Below are 21,911 nucleotides of genomic sequence, written 5' to 3' on the forward strand. Positions count from 1 at the left end.
GTTTTTTCTGACAGCTGCAGTTCCTGCAGGCAGGACTCTGCTGCCCCAGGCTCTGCCCACGTAGATGCATGGCGAGGTTTTTCTCTCCAGCACCCTGACACGCAAAACCAGAGTCCGTGCCATAAAACCCAGCCCCCTGGCAGGTCTTCTGACATATGCGATGCAAATGGACAGAAGCAAACGGGCAGTGGCTGACCCAGGGCTGAGCTGAGCTCGTTTGTGTGCCCTTAATTGAATTGATATTTGATTTTATGGGCTAGTGGTGTGGTTTAAACGAGTGCTCACATTTCTTGGGTCCTCTGGGATTTGGGGCGCTGAGAGGGTATATCCCTTACACAGGTCACCTGAGGTTTACCCCTTAAGTAACCAAAAGACATTTACAGCCAGAGCTTAAAGTTCCCAGAGCAGCTTGTCTGGGAATATCCTTTTAATAGGGTCTGCAGGAGCCCTGCTGACAGCTTGATGGCTTAACAAGGCTCCGAAGGATGCGGGGGGAGCCCAGCCATCACCGCGGGGCTGGTCCCTTCCTCCCCATAGCTGCGGTGGCAATGGGGCCATACCATGGGCACCTGCACACTGCCTCGGATCCCCACCTTGCCCGGAGCAGCTCCTGCCTCCCAGCCCGAGTGAAATGTCACTTAGGGAGGCCACACAGAGGCCAAAAAAAGTTTTCCTGAGCTTCGAATACAGATATAGGTGGCTGTCACAGCCCGTACGGAGACGAACTCTCAAAATGAAAAATCTCCCATTCATGGCTATCGGGTTTGAAAAATGGAAGTGGCGTGCTGGCTCTGATTACTCCGCAGCAGCTGTGAGAAATTTCAAGGAACTCCAGTGCTGTCAGAACGAGTAAGTCCTGGCTTACCCTGGTGTAAGCAGAAAGCGGGGCTGGGGCTCCAGTCAAGCGGGCGCAGGGAGGAGCAGCGGGGCTGTGGGGTGCCTCCAGGTCACCCGCAGGGTGCGTCCCTGGTGGCTGGTGGCAGGTGGGTGTCACGGCACAGGGGCACAGGGAGCAAGGGGCAGCCGGAGGATGTCAGCTACACGTGGGGAGGAGGCACTGCATTCGGTGGGAGACAGGCAGGAGTCCGTCTTCTCCCTGCCGTGCTTGGCAGTGAAAGACAGATAAAAGACAAGCCCAAGAGGACTGTAGGCTAAATTGTAATTGGAGCAATATGGTCCAATTATAAAGTTATGTGCCAGTCTGCATTAAATGGCAGCATCTGCTGGAGTTATCGGAGGTGCCTTGTTGCCTATTAAAAGTGATCGTTTTGCCCTGGAGGGCTCGAGAGCCAGAGCTGGGAGGGCTTGGCTGTGCCCAAAACCAAAAGGGCAGGGCCGCGTGCCCAAATCTCCTTGGTACCTGCAGGGTTTTGGGGGGCTGCTCTGGTGGGCTCCATCTCGCAGTCATGTCACGGTGCTACCAGATCTTCCCTCTCCTTGTGTGCATCCCCCTGCCGGGCTCCCCAGGGGGAGATGAGCACTGGTTGGCAATCAGCACGGCGCTCACTGCGGGCAAGGCTGGGCCCGAACTCGGAGCCATCAGTCGGGTTCTGCTCAACAGACGTGTGTCCCGGCTGTCCTCCCAGCCCCAAAGCTTTCCGCGGTGCTTTTGGGAGAGGCCGAGGGCAGGAACCTCTGCCAGGGGGAGGGAACCGGTGACCAGCAGTTGTCCTGGTGCTATGGCAACTCGTTAAGCCCTGGGTGTTGATTTAATGTGTTCTGCCGTCCTCGGCCGCTTTACAAACCGCAGCCCCTGCGCTGAGTGGGAATTGCTCCCCTGAGCCAGGAGACCACCTTGGAGACTGCTGCAGCCTGGCTGTAAATTCCAGCCGCGCGCCGGCCTGCAGATCGCCGGGAGCCCTGGTTGCTGTCAGCCCCGGTGGCAGTGGGGGGCTCACAGGGAAGCCATGCCCACAGCAGAGGGGAAGGGGTTGGAAACGCCCCTACCTCCTGCCCTTGTCTGTGGGGGCAAAGCCTGCTGCGTGCTGAGCCCCGGACGGGCCCACCAGCTGCCCCAGCAGCAGTGTCACATGGCTTGGCCAAAGGTCCTCTGCTCCTTGCCCCTGTGCTGCTTTCCCTGGTGGAAAGCCAGGGTAGGCCTGCCCCATGCTCTGGCAGCTGTGGCCATCCCCTGACTTTGCTCTCACCTGATCTGTGGAGGACAAATCCCTTCCTGTGCTGGAGGGAAGTTTTAACTCTGTGCCCTGCAACACTTGCTGCCACCTCAGCCTGCCTGACCCCCGGCTGTTCAGCCCCTTGCCCTCTTCCTACAGCTGGCGTTTATCCAAGTACAAACAGATCCCTGGCAGCCGCTACCCAAGGCCTTCAGGAGAGAAGCATGATTGTTGGGTGTCCTGCTTCTGTGGTTGTCCTGAAAGGTGGGGAGCTGGGGTCTCCCCGCTGTCACAGGCCTAAGTACCTGCCTCTTGTCTGGAAATGAGGCCCTTTAAGGTGCTGCCAGTTGGTCAACCAGCATCACTGATTGCTTTTAGGACTGTTGGCTGTGAAAGCTCATTTTGTGCATTATTTGACATTTAACGCAAAGGTCTGCTCTGAATCTGGAGATCTCTGCCAGGCTCACGTGGCTAATGCACCAGATTTCATTGCAGTCCATAGCACAGAAGGTGGCTATAGCAAGGCCCGTGGCCTTGTTACCAGCTGCTTTGGTCCTCAAAGCTAAATTAACACTTGGCTGGACTCAATCAAGCCTGATGAGAGATTTGTAGGGCCTGGGGGCTGATGACAAGGAAGTTCAACTGCTCTGCCTCCTCAGTGGGCATCCCCACAGCACCAGGTGAGGGATCCTCCACCTGGCTCACGGCTGCAGGTTGTGCTGGGCAAAAAAATCACCTGGAAAAAGCTGGGCAAGTCTCAGCGAGGCTTCCTGAATGTGCAGGACTGCAGGGCTCTTGATCAGCAGTACAGGGCTTCTTCCTGGCTGAGCTGTGGGAACATCTCTTGTAGTGTGGTCCTGTGCTCTGCATAGCTCAGGGGAGCCTGTTCTGCTGTTTTTGGCCTTTGTGAAGAGCAGGCAAAGGTGCTAACAAGTTTGTAACGCCTGCGGGGACAGTCACTGCAAGCGGCAATGATTGCACGGACGAAATAAAAGTTGTGAGTTGTTTTGCAAATATTTCTGAAGCCTGTGATACAGCAGCAGAAGTAGGCATAATTACACGTAAAAATGTATCTACTTTGTAGTCTTTTAATTATCCACTCAGGTGAACCATAATGTGAGGGGAAAAGCTTTAAATCTGTACATTTCTAATAATAAAAAATGAGGCGGGAGAGTGTTATTTGAATGTAATTAAGAGAAGATCCACTTGGATGGATGAGCTAGAGAGCAGGGATCTGTGCTGTACTCCAGAGCCCTCAGGCTCTGCTGCCTTCCCCATCTCCACCTGCATCCTTCCTCCTCACTGGAGGAGGCTGCTGGGGAGAGTGAACTAGAAACTGGGAGAACAAACTAGAAATGGCTCCCCTCCCCCTCCACTGTTCTGCTTGCTGAGCTACTGTCAGGTGAGTGCCTTTGAAAATAAGTTATTTCCATCAAGTCTGCTGTAGTGCATAGCTTTCCGAGAGAGGAATGAGTGCTGAACTTTATTTTTTCTTATAATGGCTCCTCAGAGCCCCAGATAAGATAGAAACCTGGCTCTCTGGGGCTGTGCCTGCTACCAGTGTGGTACGCGTCCCGTAGTGCTTGCAAGTGGGTTGGGAAATCCACCTCCCAGGGAAGAAAGCTGAGGCACGAGGGAATAGGACGGCCCTCCCAGGGGAGGGGGGATGTGGTCTGTCCCAGGGGTGCCGCAGGAGCTCATGCAACTCCCGCAGCTCGCCCTGCTCGCCTGGGAGCCAGCTAGCAAATCGGGAAGCCTAGGCTGTTTTTAGCAGCGCACATGCTTTCCCAGAAAGACAGAAGGCCTTGCTGCCTATCTGTTCTTCTTCTGTTATCATGAATGTCAAGCACTTTACAGACGGAGGCATTAAATGTCAGATCCTGTCCCTACAAGCCCTGCTTGTAACGCAAACGCTCAGACATGCTCTGTGGTCATCTCGTTCCCATTTCCTTCCTCTGATAAGTGTTGTCCCCTGCGCTGCTGTGTTTGGAGACAAGGCCACAAAGCGGTGCTCTTTGTGCCACTGTGGACGCACACCCTGACATCCACATCCTCCTTCCCAGATATTTGAAAACACTCGGGATCAGCTCTCTGCCTCTTCTTTAGAGACTCTGATGTATGTTTTGGCATGGTGTTCAGATCCCAGTGACTCCAGTCTCTGCCCGTGCTGCTCCTGTTGCTGCTCAGGCGGGAGGCTCAGCCTCTGCTTGGTGCTGAGCCCCAGTGCAGGAGCCTCCCCCCAAGGCTCAGCGGCCCCAGCTCTGTCACTGCTGCTCTGCGACCTCCGTGGGGCTTTGCCCTCGCGGTTCCCTCAGGCGAGCAAGACAAGGCATGCTGCATCTGGCGCCAGGCTGCAAACCATCTCGTGGCTTCTCTCCTATTTTTCTCTCAGTTCTCAGCCTTTGCTGTAATTTTGGAGAACAACAGTGCTTTGGGTGATCTGTTTTTTTGCCCTTAAAGGGATAACAAGGCTTCCCTGCTTCTGTGTTATCACTTTCCCCTTGGTATATGCCCCTAGCTAGCCCTTCTTCTACACCTCCTGGTGTGCTCGGTGAGAGTAGGCACCATGGCTGCTATAGCTCTCTGGTTGCTTGTCCTTGATGTAAAGCTTCTCCGTGGGAACAGGGGATGTGCCAACTCCACGTGCATTGGTGACATAAAATGCTAAAGTATATCCCATTTGGTGCCTTTGAGATGGGATTTCTCCTTTGCACTCTGGCAATGACACACAGTAAAATAATACACAAAATACATATAATAAATTAAAGCAACTACTGCATGCTGAAGTCCTGAAATTTGGAACTTGCTGCATGTTCAGTACAGGCTAACAAGATGCATTTTAATAATTACAAACAAACCTGTGGCCAAAAGAGTCTTTACTGAGCACACCTGTAATGAATGCTGATGTGGCCGTTCCCCACAGAATGCTGATAATCGCATTTGCTAGTGCATTAGAGCTGATTTAGGGGTAAACAATAGCTTCCACCTGAATTTGCTTTACAACCTATTGACTGTTGCGGGTAGCTTTTTCTGTTATTGAAATATTTGTAAATATTTTACCAGGCCTCCACACTGCAGTTGTTGGTTGTGGTTTTTTTTTTTTTTTGGTTTTTATTTTGTACTATTTATTGTGAATTGACAATAATCGTGTTCACCCTCTGTATGACCCAAGGAGCTCACGCTTGTCCCCCCCCCCCCCCCTTTGTTGGAATAATTGCTCTTCCCACAGTGACTGCCGCATGGTTTGTAAGCTTATTTCAGGCACAACTGTGGGGATTAGTGATAACACTGCCTATTGTAGCAAGGTTCATACTATTTAAAATTGGAAGCAGAACAAAGGCAATTCAATTCCAGTCCCTCACTCTGTGGGTAAAATAGCATTTTCTGACACCGTCCAGGAAATGTACGGGAAGAGCTGAGTTTCTGCCTGTTGCCTGTCTCTCGGGGCCACAGCCAGGCTGTCCGTCCTGCAGGAGGGGGCGCCGGGCAGGCTGCTCCCCAAAAACTCCTTCATGGGACATTCAAACAGGTGAGAGCCCTGGGCCACGCGGCCCTGCATCCCATGTCTTCGCTCTTTGAATTTCTCTTCTTGGGATGCACGGGTGAAGGAAAGACATTGCTGTCCCCCCTCCGGTGGGTCTTTGGGTTAATTTTCCCCGCAGCATCTGGCCCCTCATGGTCCCCGTCCTGCCCCGTGGCCCTGCCTGGGCAGAGGGAGCTCGGAGCACGGGGCGTGCGGGGGGCGGCGAGGAGCTCCGCACACACAAAAGCTGCAGCAGCCACCAGCAGCTGTAACCCTAGCAACAGTGTCTCAGGATTTGAATGTAATTATACCTCAAACGTGATAAACACTCCGAAGGACTCCTTATGTGGAGATCATACTAAACAAGTCTTTGAAATTACCCTCATCAAATATTGATAGAGGGAGAGTTTGGGAAAAAAAAAAAAAGACCAAAAAAAAAAGGAGAGAGAGAAAAGGCAAATTCTTGTTCTTGCCCACGGGCTGCAGGTTAATGGGAAGCTGTTGGTTTATCACCGCAGCGCAAGCCCCGCCGATAGCTCCAGCTCACAACAAAATTAAAAGCAGGGGCGGGAGGATAAGAGAAATAAAAGCATCAGGTGAAGCAGCCGTATCGATTGACATTTTGTTTTATGTTCGGCATGCAGGAAAGCGATCCCAATAAACACCATTTATCTTTCCCAGCCGTGGCCAGCAGGGTTTAATTGCTGCGCGAGGGAGCAGGGGCCTTGCTGGGGGGCTGCAGGGACTCGGCCGTGGCAGCACGGAGGGCAGGGATCCCCCACCTGCGGCGTGGGGCCTGCGGGGAGAGCTTAAAACTTCCTTGAAATGTTGGCCCTGGAGATGTGGAGGGGAAGTAGAGGCGGGGAAGAGCTCTTCACTCCGGCTTCGCGAGTGGTGAGTGTCAGGAGAAAGGCGGCTAGGGAGAGCCAGCCCTGTCTGTGGCACTGCCAGTCGCGAGGCGCTCAGCGGTCCTGAGGCTGCGTTCAGTGTGGTGAAAAGGCCAGCAGCAGTGTCCTCGGGGTGGCTGGCAGCACAAAATGCTTGCGTGCAGGCAGAAGCTGCCTGGGCTGAGAGAGGCCCAGGGTTGAGGGTGCGTTTGCCCCGCGTGCAGCGCTGTGGGTGCTCTGTGTTAGCTCCCTGCACCTGCGGCTTTCTGTCGTTTGGTTTTTGCAGAGCAAACCCGAGCAGCAGTGAAAGAGGTGGCCGCTGGCACGGTGGAGGAAGTCACCCGTGGGGCAGCGGCCAGCTGCGGGCAGGGGGCACACGGGACGCTTCGTCTGGTGGTGACACCCGCGCTCACGCCCTGGAGAACCGCACTTTGTTTGGGGCAAGCCTGGCTGAACCCGTGCTTAAAAGCACCTCGTATAGCACTGCTGGCAAACCTCTGAGCAATAAGAAAACCACTTTTCAGCTCCAGCCGCCCAGATCTGTAAAGTCCATCTGAAGCCAGAAGATGTGCTAGAATAGATGAAGGTTTTAGAGCATGGGAACAACAAAAAAAGTGGCAGGCAGTCGAGACCCTGCTGTGTGCTGGTGCCCCTAGCTCTGTGCCACAGCAAACATGCAACCGACTCTGCCGAAAACAGCTGGCAAATACAATACACAAACACAATGCCTTGTCAAGCACTGTCGGCTATTTTACGGGCTGCTTATAAACAGATGAAAACCTCTGTAATGCCAGTGCTGAGTATTAGTTACTGCTGATGTAGCAGGGAGAGGAAATGGGGGGGAAATGCATCTTTAAAGGTTGGTGGCAGGACACAGAGGGTGACTTTATGCAGCTCGAGTTGGCTGTGAGGGACCAGTGGAAAGGAGAGGGTCTGCAGGCTCCTGGGTGCTTGGAGATGCTGATGAACAGCGTGTGGTGTCGGAGGGAAAAGGACTGCATGTTGTCTTCTGGAAAGTATTTTTATGGTTTAAAGAAAACTGTGCTAACCCTAAGGCTACTCTGCCTGCTGCAGAGCTTTTGTCTGAAGCAGTTCCCAACCCGAGAGCAGAGCAGGGTGGATCCTGTGTATTTGGTGGTGGTGAGCAGCTCCTGTTGGCTGGACAACATTTTGTATGTGAAGCCCCTGAAGAAGGATGCAGGTGATGTCTGCATCTCTCTGTTATCAGGGAATTAAAAAAAAATAATTTCTGTGGCTTCCTTTCCCAGTGAAAATTGCCATAAATTTCCCTTTCTGGAGCCTTTGGAAGGGAGGATGGAAGATTCCTTTGGTTCCTATGGAACATCCCTGGAAAATGTTCCTGCCATCAGGAGAAGATGTCAACAGCTGCACAGATCCTTTAGAAGGGAGAGGCACAGCACCACAGAGCTGAGAGGTGCGAACGGGAGGGCAAGCATGGACAAACAGCACCCAGGGTGTGTGCAAGGACGAAATGCTGGTCTCGGTTAAAAATGACGCTTTGACTTTGTGGGAGAGCTGTCGCTGTGAGGTGGCTGAGCTGCTGCGAGTCGGGTAACAGAATTTAAAGGAAATCCTGGGCTGGGCCAGGCAAGCAGTGGCTCCCAGGAACGCTCCCTGAATTCATGCCCAGGTGGTTCCTTTAGAGGTTAATTCCTCCTGGCAGCACCTGGAAGGAGACCTGGAGTGATCAGAGGGAATTGGGCTCAGTACAAAGGGTCTTAGAGTTTGAGGGTTTCTCGGTCCTCATTTTTTAAATGTTGAAATTTGCTCCTATTCATTTCTTTAAAAAAAAGTAAAATAGAAATCCCAAGCTTGCCTCCCAGTGCAGAGGCACAAAGAGAGAGCCGTTCCTAGAGTCAGTAGCAGGGTACGCCGCACTTCCTCCTGCTCCAAGGTGGCAGAATAAAGAGCTCCTGCAGTAATCTTTTTTCTAAGAGTTGCATTGTTAAAACCTTCCTTAGGGAAATCCAGGGAGCGTAATTGCTCTGGTCTGACTCTGCCCGCTGAGCCGCTTGAATTAAGTGGGTGTTTTGGCATCCTGAGCAGAGCCTTGTGGGAAGTGACCTTCGCCTTCCGCCGCTGCACTCTGCAACCTGCCGCTAATTAGGATGGAGAGAGCCCTCCTTTGTTTTCAAATACTAGTTTACCTCTGTCTTAGCTTTCTGTCGGGAGCTGACCGGCGTGACTCGGTGCATAATGAACGGGGCGCAGCAGATGGTAGTGCTCCAGCGCCGTGAAACACAACTTTTAACGCCACAAAGCAGAACGGGAGGGAGAGGCCAGGCTTTGAACTGCTTGCGGAGTCTATTCGCAGCAAAGCTTCTCATTACCCAGAGCTGGAATTAATGTCTGAAACAGCGCTTTGTTTAAAAAAATTCTTTTCCACGGCTGCTTTCATTCAGTATTTGCAAACTCGGGAGGCCTGGATGAAGAGGCAATTCGGCGGATAGGCAAGGCTGAAGTCTGCGGAAAGACGCGCACTGTTTGGGGCAGGTGCCAGGCTGTGCTGTGGCCCCGTGAGAGGGGGCTTTGGCTGCTGCCTGGCTTCCCTCTGCGGTCACCTCTCCCCTGTAAGGCTCTGAGACTGCCTCAGCATTAGGCACTGGTGAAAGGACAAGGTGGGGGCTCTGCCTTTTAGAAAGCTCCTTGTTTCCAATCTGAAAAATGGGACAGAGAAGATGAAGTTTTCAAAGGTAAAGCTCAGTACCTCCCCTGCGGCAGAAGCCGGAATATTGAGCACTTAGAGGGTTTAAGCCAAATTTGCTCCTAAAGAGGATTAGTTAAACTGCACTGAATTTCTATGTGAACGCCCTCATTCAAATGTAATCTGGTTTATCTTAATTTGCTTTGGAAATGAATTCAGTAAACCCAACTAATGTCACTTCAATTCTGAATGAGAGCATCCCCGTAGGGATTTACTAACTTTAAAGTAATCCGCTTTAAGTTCACACCTTCAGCTAATATGTACAAACTTTACTCAGCACTCCTCGTCAGACAGCAGCTAGCCACATCTGGAGGCAAGCAGACATGACCCACAAGGAGCCTGACAGACCTATTTGGATGGGTGAAAAGTCTCTGCCCAAGGTCTCGAAATACCACGGTTCTGAGAAACCTCGGGCCAAGGGCATCTGCACTGAAAAGCACCAGGCTTGTGGTACAAGGCAGCAGGCTGGAGATGCAGGCTCTCTGTGTGGGCACTTGATCAGTTCAGTTCCCAGGACATCTGTGCAGCTAGAAATCACCTTCATGTTGCGTGAGAGTGAGCGTAACGTGCTCAGCCCTGCTTGGAGATAAGGGACAGGGTGGGCTGGCTTACCCCTACGTGGCCATGCCTGCGTAGGAGGCAAGGAGGCTCCCACGATGAAAACCAGGAGGGCGTGGAGGCTTGCACAGAGCTTTTCTCTCAGAGAAGGTGTGTGGGAGGCCTGCTCTGATGTGGCTGGCACGGGAGCACCTGAGAGAAGGAGAGGACAGGAGCTTACTGCTGCCTCCCAGCCCTAGCATGCAGTGGCTGTTGGAATGAGCCTGTGACAAGCCCTGCTCTTCCCAAAGCACGAGGGAAATGCCTCAGGTTATGTGTGGGCAGGCTGCTGTGGGCTCGCCATCGTGTCGCAAGGCTCCAGATGTGCACCTGAACAAACAGCCATGCTCCATCGATCCAAGGGCAGGAGGGAACAGCCTAATGCCATACGTGTGTGGTGTAAACAGGAAGACTTCTGCAGATGTTGGGTTCAGCCCCTGGGGCATGGGGCTTTGCCCGGACCCCTGCTTTACAGCGGGGCTTCAATCAGATCCCTCTGGCCCAAAGTGCAGTGTGAAACCGGGACAGACTGGTGGCACCATGCCTGGTGGCATACGGAGCTGCAGTGCTGAGCCACAGAGCCATGCTGCCTGCTGCCAGGTGCCTGGTAATGCTGTCCTGCACCCAGTGTCTGTGCTGGCACTCCTATAACACATCCTGCAAAGCAGTTGTGCTCCTGGAACCTAAGAAAACTGATGGACAAAGGCTGTTGCTCTAGGAAAGAGCCAGTGTGGGCTGAACCAGGTTGTGTCAACGTTGCTGCTTCCTCCATGAGGAAGGACTGCAGCTCCAGGGAGAACTGAGCTCTTCTTGGGAAGGAAGCATGCGTGTGGGGAGTGTGTGGCAGTCAGCAGGATGGGCTGGAGTTAACACAAGTGCCACAGCTCCATGAAATCTGTTGGAAGCACTCAGGTGAGCTCACCTCCTGTGCCAGGTGGGATGGAGCAGCCTGGCCTCAGCACAGAGGCGCGAGGCTGCTCGTGTCCCACTTCAGATCCTTCATGCAGCCAGAGCCAAGCAGCACCTCGGTTCTCACCTCCCGAGGGTGTCTGGTATCCTTGGCAGGGTCTGAGCACCATGAGGAGGACAATGGCGGGCCCTAGGTTAGAACAGTGTTGGGATAAATGTTTGAAAATTGAAGGTAAGCATTTTCATAGAAAATTATTCTCTGACCCCTTCCTCTGTGTTGGTGATGAAGATGGAAAGGAAGGGAGCTGTCTGTTAAATGAGGCCTGTTCTTCAAGCCCTGCAAAAGCTCTCAATAAGTTAATTGTTGACCAGATTATTCCTATCTCTCCCCTCTTGGTGTCTGCGGTCCTGTTTGATTTATGCCAGCTGAGAATTTGACCTAAAGGGAAGTGCCCAGGTGAGGAGGAAGGCTTGTAAAGCTCACAGGTTGCACCTGTGTGGCATGGCTCTCAGTGCTGCAGTTCACTCCTGAGTTTGGAGAAGAGGGCTGTACCTATATCCTGCCCATGCTGCTGAAGCTGGAGGTGTTGCACCCTTGGAGAGGCAGATGAGGATTTCTGTGGTGGAATTCAAAGTTCCCTGGTATGCTCACCCTAGTTATGTTTTTTAGCAGAAATGATCTAGTTGCTCAGCATGCAGAGAGGTGGCCATACCTGCACTGAGCACTCCGGTTGTTCTGTGTGCTCTGAGCCGCATCCAGGGGGCAAGGGCTGATGCTGGCATCCTCTGTCGTGCTGCGTGAGCGCAATCTGGCGTAGGCTTTCTAGGAACTGCTGCTCAGCAAGGGAAGTGCTTGGCAGAGCAGGGCTCGGGGCTGCCTACCTGCCATCTCCTTTGCTTGTCGCTAGTTTTCCTTGTGTCCCTGGGTACTGCTGAGTGATATTGAAGCTTGGATAGAAGCGCCGCGTTGGCAACTTTTAATATTGCTGAAACATAATCAGCTTTTGCTTCTACAGCAATTAGCATGTTATTACCCGTAATGTTTTGCATGGCAATTTTCTTGTAAACATTTGTACTAATTCACCATAACCTAATTATTTTTATGACATGTAATTATGAAATATTTTTGGAGGAGGAATGGTTTCATTTTCTATTTATACCATTATTTCCTGGAAACAGCAGATATTTTTAACATCAGGAAATACATTTTCCCCCTTCACCAGTTAATTTTTATTTTTATTTTATTTACTGCCTCAACTTGCCTGGATAGCTCAGTAGCTTGGACGGCACTCTTACAGAGACGTGTGATAGGTTCCAGGAGAGATTAATTGCACTGTAATTTGTGGTAGCATAATACTTAAATGGAAGAACATCACAGGTGTTTTTCTTCACTGCTCAGTGGGTAGATGTGGTGAGTCCCAGTAACAGCATCTGCCACAATGTCCCTTTTCTAAGTAGTTAAGGAAAGGGTGATGTGGCAAAGCTGTTTCAGGAATGAAACCCGTCTGAATGTAGGATCTCTTGAGGGAGATACTGGTGGCTTTTGGTGTCAGGAACTTACTGCTCAAGCCTTAGATCTGTGAGGGCTGGCATCCCTGGACTCTGCCAGCTTGCTTTCTGGCTTGGCGTGGCTGTGTCAGCAGGCTGAGAGGATGGGGAAGCAGGGTACCAGTAGGTGGGTGGGGATGTCTGCCACCCTTGCTTAAAGATACTGGCAGAACAAGAGCAAGGGGAAATGTCCAGGCTTCAGTTCTGGCTCCAAAGAAAGACTGAATCTACAGAGGCAAATGCAAAAATAATGTCTGGAGCAGAGCAGTGGGGAACTCAATCTTTAGGGAACCTTGTGGGATGATGTGAGAGGTAATTTTGAATCCCTGCAGTTTGGGAAGGAAATTGAATTTGTCTTGCCTGCTCCCCACATGTATTCTGCTCACTTGGTTACTGCACCAAGCAGGGAGCTGCTCACCCTGCTTTAAAAGGTTGCAGCAGCAATCACGCTGGTATATGTTGCACATGCTCAGCCAACATCTAATGGCAAGAGGCCTTCCTTAATCTCATTCACGGAGCTGCTGTATAGAAAATGTGCAGAATTCCGGCTTAATCTTAATAAGTATGAAACTTGGCAGGCTGAGAGACTTGTATGTCTTGCCTGATCTCCAGTCTAGAGAGGTCTCAAAATGGAGCAATGTGTAGCACATTGACATGCTGGAAGAATTTCTACAAAAAATGCATTTTTAGATGACTGTATGTAATATAAATGAGATTTATTTCAATGCCTGTCATGATAGTTGAAGCAGTAACAAATACAGTAATTGCTAACCCTGTGGTCACACAGGCTTGAATGTTTAACTCTGAGCTACGTTTATAGATCCAGTCACAGCAACTTTTAAATAGTATAGCCAGTCCTTATTATATTCACCCTTATATGCAGAGAGGCGAGTGTCCTGGTTGGTGTCTGTGTAGCTGTGGAGTGTGCTAGCCATGTTGAACATGCTGAGTGTTACAAGCAGACTGCTGTCTCAGAAGTTGCCTAAAATCATCTGTTAATCCTGTGATAATGATGAGGAATGTGGAAATTGGGTTAAGGAAAATTCACTGGCTTTTTTAATCTTTCTTGATGCTGGATATTAGTGCGAAGTCACACTTCCAGAAAGCCTACAAGTAATCAAAGGTGCCGATCTGAAATGATACAGTGATTTCTGTGACTGCAAGACCTGAGAATTGAAGTGGGCTTTTATGTGGAGAATTTTAGCAGATTTTTGCCCTCCCTGAATGCCAACAGCTTCCCCCAAATTCCCTCAAAAGCAACTTGTTCAACAGCCCTTCTTAAATGAGGTTGCTTTACTCATGGGGATATTCATTGCCTGTCAGAACAGAGAAGGTGACTTACAAAGTTCTTTCATCTCCAAAACCCAGTGTTATCCTTGATCTTTCTGCAGAAGTAATGAATTGAGATTGTGCTGTAATGTCTATCTTATGAAATATCTTGAAAATGAAGTGAACTCTGCACTGAGTTGTGACGCAGCTGATACTATTACTGAGGTATCTGTTAGCAGAAGTTAGTTACTTTGAGCTCAAATGTTGCCGTGATTTTATTTATTTATTTATTTTCAGGGACTATGCATCATCAAGGATATTTGTACATCAACAAACAGTCAAAAATGTGTCAAAACCTGGTGTTGTGTTTGATGCTTATCAGCTGAGCTCCCTTAAGGCACCCCCAATAAGCATGCTGGCCAGGGATTTTGAGAACGAGTCAAGGATATCTAGGAGGTCCCAAATGGCTGGTAATCATTTCCCCATCCTGCTGATAGCACAGAAGGGTCACTTTTGTATATGAGTTTTCTACCCAGGAACTGTAAGTCATTAGCAGTACAAGTGTAGCTGGAACTGATGAAAATGAGCTAGTCCTGCTATTCTAATAGGTATAGGGAATTGTACCTTTAAACTTGTTGTGAGCAAATAGAAGGGTGGTTCTGTACTTCAAAGGTATTTACTAAAAATCGGACTTTTTTTTTTGGCCTTGTCTAATATTACAGAGGTCAGGAAATTGGAAATGGCAGTTCATTGCAATGGAAAAGTTTCCTAGCTTATAACTGGAAATAACACAGTCAAGAGGTTTCTGATATGTTTTGATATTCTAGAAGTTATCTATCAGGTCATGTCACTGCTTTGTGTTTTTACGGAAACGGGTAAAATATAAAAAATAAATAAATAAAAGTATGCAGAGAAAAAGGGCATCTCTTCTCTATCAAGAATCTTATGAAAAATCCATCCCTTATCTCTGCTGGAGGTCTTATGAAGACTGAGTTAACTGTCTCTAAGACTGCCTGAGCCCTATCATATTTGGAAGTAGCCAGATCAGTGTCATCAACTCATAAAAACAAACAGAACACCCCCAGAATATCCCATCTGTCTCAACTTCACTGACAAAGCACATTCTCCTCAGCCTTTGACATAACCTGGTGTGCTGCATGCTTTACATATATGTAAAAATAATACTCTATTAGCATATATTGCTGCGAGGCTTGGCAGAAGGGGGATAGAGACAGGCAGCTTGCAATGGGCGATCTTCTTGAAGCAGCTGTCTTAGAGTGCTTGTCAAAACAGATTTTAAAATGACTTTAAAAGGTCATGCAAGTGTCAGAAGGTTATTCTACAGTGTACCGATCTGTGTCAGCGTGGCGGTGGATGAAACTAAATGCACAGCTGACAGGTATCTGAAAACCCAAAAGTCAAATGTGTATGATCTCATAACGGCCATGAATTTCATTTATTTGCTGTGATTATGCCTGAAATGTGCTTGTGGGTTTTGTAGTGCCAGGATATAGAGGAAAAATCACAGGAGCCAACAGATGGGCCCATATGTGTATGAGAAAATGGTTGAGACATAAGTGTTCAAAATTTATGGTGGCCATAAAGACCTGTGGAAATGATTGATTCTGCTCATTGCACATGCAGATCGTGACAGATATTAGAATAAAGTAAGAACTGATAGCCTCTGATCTAGGAATTAAATTTCTCCTTCCATGATGTCATTATGATGTCATACTTTATTGCCTATAATTTTAAAATCCATCTGGGTCCAGAGCTGTTGTCACTGTGCTGAGGTTCATGTGTATGACATCGCACAGTGTGTCAGCTCCTGTCTCTGGTGGCAGTGCTCTAATCATTGGGCGGTGCTTTTCATTTAATCTCTTTTTTCCCTTATGATTGTGATTTAAAGCGCTTTCCTGTCCTGATATGGGAAGTTACTGCTTTCTCGGGGCATATCATGTTCCAGGCCAACTGTTGCTGTTTCTGAGGAGGCAGTGTAATTTGGAAGGGTCTTTGGAGGGCAGTGAGTGCAGTTCTTAGATGCAGTTTATTCAGAAAAATATGGATTTCTTTGGCCTGGAGGTCCCTGTCAGGGTGAAAATGATTGTTAGGGGATGAAAGGGTGACTGACGCATGTAATCCCTGTATCCTTTGCCTCCTCTCTCCCGAAGGCATATTAAACTGGTGTTCTCTAAGAACAAGTAGGATGGAGAAGAAATATCACCTGGTAACCGAGGCTACAACCAAGACGTGTGTGTGGCCAGGTTAGTTGGCAGATCTTCATGGCTGTCATTGGAACGTGCCATCTCCAGCTCAAATGTGAAATCCTTGAATAAAACAGACCACACGGGAGAAGTGGTGTGCTTAACCCCAAGACATTTTTAATTCCCCTTCCAGGGAAGCATGTCTTGCCTCACCAAGGCTGAAAAAGAGGTCCGAGAGCCATGGGCCTTCCCTAAGAAAAGGCGCTCCCGAGGCGCACAAACAGCGAAACCAGGCTGCGGCGTGGGCTACTCGGCTTTAGCGAACTACTGGTGCTGGTGTTCAGTTACCATGGCGATAAGCATGGCTCCTGACCAGGCCTGATCCCTTCTTCCTGGCCAGTGGGTGTGAGCCCGGAGCAGAGGCCTTGCTACTGTGCTCCAGTGCTTTATTTTTTTTTTCAGACGAGAAAGGCTCGCGGGCCTTCCATTGATAGCCTCCTCCTGCCTCTAGTGTTTCCTCACCAAGTGCCTGGCAGCACGCAGTAGCCCTCTTCATCCCTTTGGACTTCCATCTGTAAAACGATATGCTGGTTATTTTTACAGGAAAGGATTATTTTGAAACTATGGCTGTGTCCCATCTTTGCTTCAGCCTCCTTCCCAGCTGGCTGAATTGTATCTGGATTCCCTCTGACAGAAGGGTAGGCACAGGAGCAAAGTCTGTCATTTTCTTTGCAAAGCCTGTGGTAGCAGATTGCAGAGTTTTCTGTCAGTTCATTAATTACGGGGGCTTTAACTTCCGAGACTAGCAAACACTGGAAATACCAAGGTTGCCTCTCAGATGTTATAAATAATCCGTTGGGTAGTTCTGAATTGGAAGAGGGCTCACAAGCTGTCAGGTTTCCCTTGTAGTACCTGTGGCTCAGAGCAATGTTAATTGAAGAGCCGGCACTTTGCTGGCACCGCAGCTCATGCAGTGTGGAAGCAGCAAAGAGCACACGTGGGATGCCTGGACCTGGAACGACTGGCTGAGCTTGGTGTGAGCCTGCTGCCAGGGTATGAGCATGTAGGAACCACCGTCCCAGGGTAAGGTGATATTCTTCTGGGACTGTGGCTGATCAGTTGTCTCAAGACTGCACCAGGAAATCTTAGCAAGTTGACAGCGATGCCATGAGCTTAGTTTCTCTGGTGGCTGCCAGCTACTACAGGAGGAAAAAACAAATCAAAAGCATAGCAGCAGCAGCAGTGACACTGATGGGGGGGGAGGGGGGGGAAAAAGCCCCTGTGGTGCAGCTGGCTACTTGTTCAATGCAACAGCACCAGAGAGGAAATTCCTTCCCAGTGCTCACAGGTGATCAGCTTACACATTGAAGCATGAAGTTTGATTACCCTTGTAACATTTTATTAGCTTGCATAGCTGCAAATGTTATTAATGCTCATAAAATTATCCAGTCCCTTAAAATGTCTGTTCCACTGGTGCGCGTCTCCATGACTTCCTGGGCAGTGGATTCCAGAAGTGACTGTACCGGGTCAAGTCGTATTTTTCTTTTATTTGTCTCAAATCTACAGCCTTTCTGTTCCATCAAGTACCCTCTGTTTCCCTTTTAAATTAAGGGGCTGGTTAATGTGAAGCAGCAAACTGGTTTTCACTGCAGACTGTGCTTTTACTTACTGCAGTCAGCCTTCCCCTATTTTTTCTCTGATCGAGAGCTTCTAGCGCATGGATGTACTGTGTACTCCTCGGGTCAGAGGGGACCTGTCTATACGTGCATGTCACATCCATCCCTTGCCCTTGTCACTGCTTTGGTAGAATGGCAGGTGTCAGAGTGGTGGCTGCTGTTTCTGTGTGGAACAGGAGTCAGCCTGCTTGCCTGCCTCGAGGAGGAGGTGGCCAGGTGTGTTTGACAGGGTTGCATGCGCACGTAAGGCTCAGACTGAAACCTGTTTCACTTGTGGAGGTTCTTCTCCAGCTTTGACATGACATCCATCACCATTTTCTACATACAAATATATACATGTGTTTGTAAGTAACCTATATATGTGTATGTATAGATGCAGACATACTTGCAAATGTGTATGTCTCTATCTATATAGAGGCATGTGTATTTACTGTGGCACCATCCAGTCACCTAAGGACCTTCCTGGGTGACTTGGGTACCAGTGGCTTGCTGCAGGGGATCACCACCCCCTGCTATGTGCCTGTGAGGGATGCTCTTGGAGGCAGAGTAATAACAGGGAAGAAAAATGTTGCTCTGGGCTGTGTGTCAGCAGACTTCAGACACAATGGGGCCTGTGTTTCCAGACAAGCCTTTTTAGCTAATTAGCTTAGTAAAAAAATCTATTTCTCTTCTAAAATTCCCTGCCATCAATCTACCTAATAGAGTCGAGCAGCTATATATTGTGTGTTGGGGTATGCAGTGCATCATCTGCCTCCAGTATTTATCTCATTGCTCCCAGCCTGGTCTCTCCATCTCTGTCTGCAAGAGCAGCCAGGTTGTTCAGGCTGACCGCTTGTCCTGGGAGCCATGGTAGTGCAAACATGCTGGAGCTCTCCTCCCCTTGTGCTTTCTCCTTTGCTATCCCATGCCAACTCAGCTGTGCCCATGCCCTTGCTTGCCTATTTGTGTTTCTGTAAGAAACATCCATCAAGCAAAGGATAAACTGGTGCAACTGTACGGCCTGGGTCAGGGGCCTTCTCACCTCAATTTGTAAAACTTTTGTAAGGTTGCAAGGGTGTTACCTCTGCTGCTGCCTCTGGAGCTGGGATGGGGCTCTGGGGATACCAGTGAGGGCTGTGGTTGAAGCCCAGTAGGTGAGTGCTGGATGGAGGACTACTGTGGTCAGCAGGGGCAGTGGGCACCAGCTGATTTGCAAGTCAGAGAGGCAGATCATCCCCTTATGAAATTAGCTGCACATCCTGCAAAAGCAAGCAAGGGCAGTTAGCAGCATCTAGGCTCCAAGGAGTTCAGATCAGAAGCAGGGACAGACATGCCGGGTTCCCTTGCTGTTACTGTTGGGGGTTCAGAGCTGTTCTGTCCTAGTAGGGATGAATGCAAGGGGTCCAGTCTGGCATGGTAGTGCTTTGGCTGCAGCATAACTCAGGCTGGAGGATGCGACCCCTGAATTCTGGCCACATGGCCAACCACTTGTAATCAGGTGGGAATGTCTCATCTGGAAAGACATCTAAATGTCACAGACCCACATGGCAGCAATTTTCACCTAAGATCTGTTTTTTTGGATGTTTCAAACTCCAGCCTCCAGCTGTTGGATTGCCGTTAGCAAGATTAAAGAGCCATTAATATCAGAAATCATTTTGTGTAGGAATGTACAGACCAGAGTCAAGTTACCTTTTAACCTTCTTCTTGGGAAACTGAATTGACTAAACTCCTTAAGGTTCTCACCTTAAGGCTGGATTTTCACACCCTAAATTATTATTGCAGCTATTATTTGAACTCTCCATTTTTGACACTTTTTTTTTTCCTCTCAGAAGTGTGAATACAGAAACTGGACACCGTGTTCTTGACAGCATCAGGTAGCAATGCAAAGTACACCTCCCTGTGTGCTCCACCGTGCAGAGGACGCGTGGTTAGCCTCAGTTTGGTGCTGGAAGCTTGTGTTAGTCAGATGTCTACCCTGACCTTTGCTTGCTGCCCTGAGCAAGGCTTACTAAACCCGCTTCTAAATCCCAGTGAAGTGTGTTGCACTTGATCATGATGTATGCATGTGGGTTGTCAAGTACTTAGGGATGACAAATGCTTGTTAAATGGTGAGCTGGTTGCTTCTTTCCTGGGCTCCGTTTTTGTTCGCAGCTCTCTAGATATTTGAATAGCGTGGAGCCAGCTTATCTGGCTGGAGGAGAGGTGCTGCTGCAATGAGTGGGTGTTTGTCTTGGATCTCTTTTTGTCTGTTTACAGTATTGTGTTTGCTTGTGTGTAATTGTTAAAACGCTATTAGTTTACCAAGAAAACGGATTTCCTACCTGTTGGTGACCTGTCCAGTTACTGTACTACTACCCTTCGCATTTTCTGCAAATGCTTTCAGCCATTTTCCGACTTATTGCTGAAAACCTTTGAATGTTAACACTGAGCTTCTGTGCTCTGGCCCCTACCTCATATATCTTTTTACTGCACTGCTTGTTTTAATAACAGAAATTAAAGTGTTGGGCAACAGTTTATAAAACTGTTTAAAAACAGAACAAAAACCCCAGAAAATCCTGGAACAGAATGCCTTTGTTGGCTAGAGTTAAGGTTTGTAAATATTTATTCTTCACGAGCAAAAAATATCAGACTGTTGCGATAGGAAAAATTGAGCAATTCAAATTTAAAGTGGCAGCCCCCCCGTACAGACAGCGTGCCTGTGGAAATGTCGATGAGCCGGAACCAACCGCTGTACTGGTAGGCGAGCTCCTTCATAACCGGAATTCGTAAGAGCACTTTCTACCCTTTGCTGTAACTTTAGAAATAAACAGCAGTGCATTTGTATTTTTCTCTTGGTTCATCCCAGTTCTCAACCTGTGTTGGAGCCAGCTGCTGTCCCCAAGCCACCCTTCCAGCTGCAGGTCCCTGATGGCTGCTGCACGTGTCGCATGGTTCTGCTGATGTTCTGTCACCCGCAACCTACCAGTGCGCGTGGCACCTTGCTTCCAGTCCGCTAAAATGTTTCAGAGGCAGTATTGTCTTAAACACCTTTGCCATAAAAACCCTGAGGTGTGTTTGATTGTGAAGCATGTGAGAAAGGCTCTATCGGATAAGGTCGCTCGGCAGCCCTCACTCCTCGAGTGATCGACCCACCCTCGTCGTGCCAATTCTTCGCTTGGCCCCTGGGTGCGGCAGCGCATGTGCATGTTGACTGGTGCGTTCTGGGAGATAGTTCTGTGCTCTCTGGATGCAATGGGAAGACCTTGAAAATGTTTTTCTGAAAGAAAAACAATATTCTATGGCAACTGGCTGGCCTTCAGAGTGTTTTATAAGCAGAGTAAGGCGCGGAGGATGTTATGCCAAGAAGGACTTACATAAATCGCTTTCTGCTAAGATGCAACGTGAAACCCTACGACGCAGCTCTGTTTTCTCACTCGCTTTTGGCTCTGCTTCTCTCACTGCATTTCGAAGCAGGGTGGAACGGTGATCCCCAAATGCCTTCCCTGGCTCCTGCTAAGGGTCAAAGTAGCTAATGGAGCTTGCTGAACTACCGGTAATGGGGCTCTGTAAACCTTGGTGCGGTCTCTGAATGCAGATGACAGGTATCAAGGCTTAGTTTTCAGCCCCAGCACAGGTCTATAGTTGTGGGTTTTCTTGTGTGGTTGACTTCGGGGTTAAGGCCAGAGGTTTTGAGGAAAACCAGCAGAACTAAATGAATTCTGCGTTACTGTTCCAAGGGCTTCTAGTCCCAGCCTTCCTGGGAAAGACAAATCCTAGGAGCTACAGCAGGGAGTTGAAGTATTTCTACCATATGTTCTGTGGACTGATCTGCGGAGAACAGGAACTCACAGGTTGCTGCCTCCCTGCTGCCATAGCTCACACCTGAGGTTCCCAGGTGCCTCTGCCTGGCTCGACCCTCTCAAACCAGAGTGAGGGAAAGCAAGTCTGCCATCTGGGGAGTCTGTCTGGGACATGGCTACTCAGGAGCTTTGCTCTCCTACAAAGGTGGGAGATTAATATAGCTCCCAAAATAATCTCTTGGCTTTCTTGCATTTGCAAAGTCAGAGTTGGAAGTTGGGAGCTGGGCATGGGAAGTTTTTCCTTCTTTAAAGAAAGTAGAGTGTGAGAAAGTACCTGACAAGGTAGCCTTTGTTCTGCTTTGTATTCTTGCCTTGGAGTGCTCCATTCTGCTCTGCATTAATCTCTGGTTTACTGCGCAACCCTGGTGCTTAGACAGAGAATCCTCAAAGGAAAGATGTGTGGAGATATTCATGGAGGTCACTTCACCCTAGATCTTTAGGGCGCAATTCACTTTTCGTGAGCAATAATTCATTACTGCTGTGATACCTTGATTTCCCCATCATAGCGGGTGTGCGGTATTTGGACAGCGGGAAGCAAAGCTGGGAGCTGAACTGAGCAGTGACTCCTGAAACCAGAGCAGCAGCGATGAAACAGCTTTGGCAAGGAGCTGAGGAAATGACAGCCGTGAGGATTGTGGAGC

The sequence above is a fragment of the Cygnus atratus genome, chromosome 9 (assembly GCF_013377495.2).
Source record: "Cygnus atratus isolate AKBS03 ecotype Queensland, Australia chromosome 9, CAtr_DNAZoo_HiC_assembly, whole genome shotgun sequence".
Taxonomy (NCBI): Eukaryota; Metazoa; Chordata; class Aves; order Anseriformes; family Anatidae; genus Cygnus; species Cygnus atratus.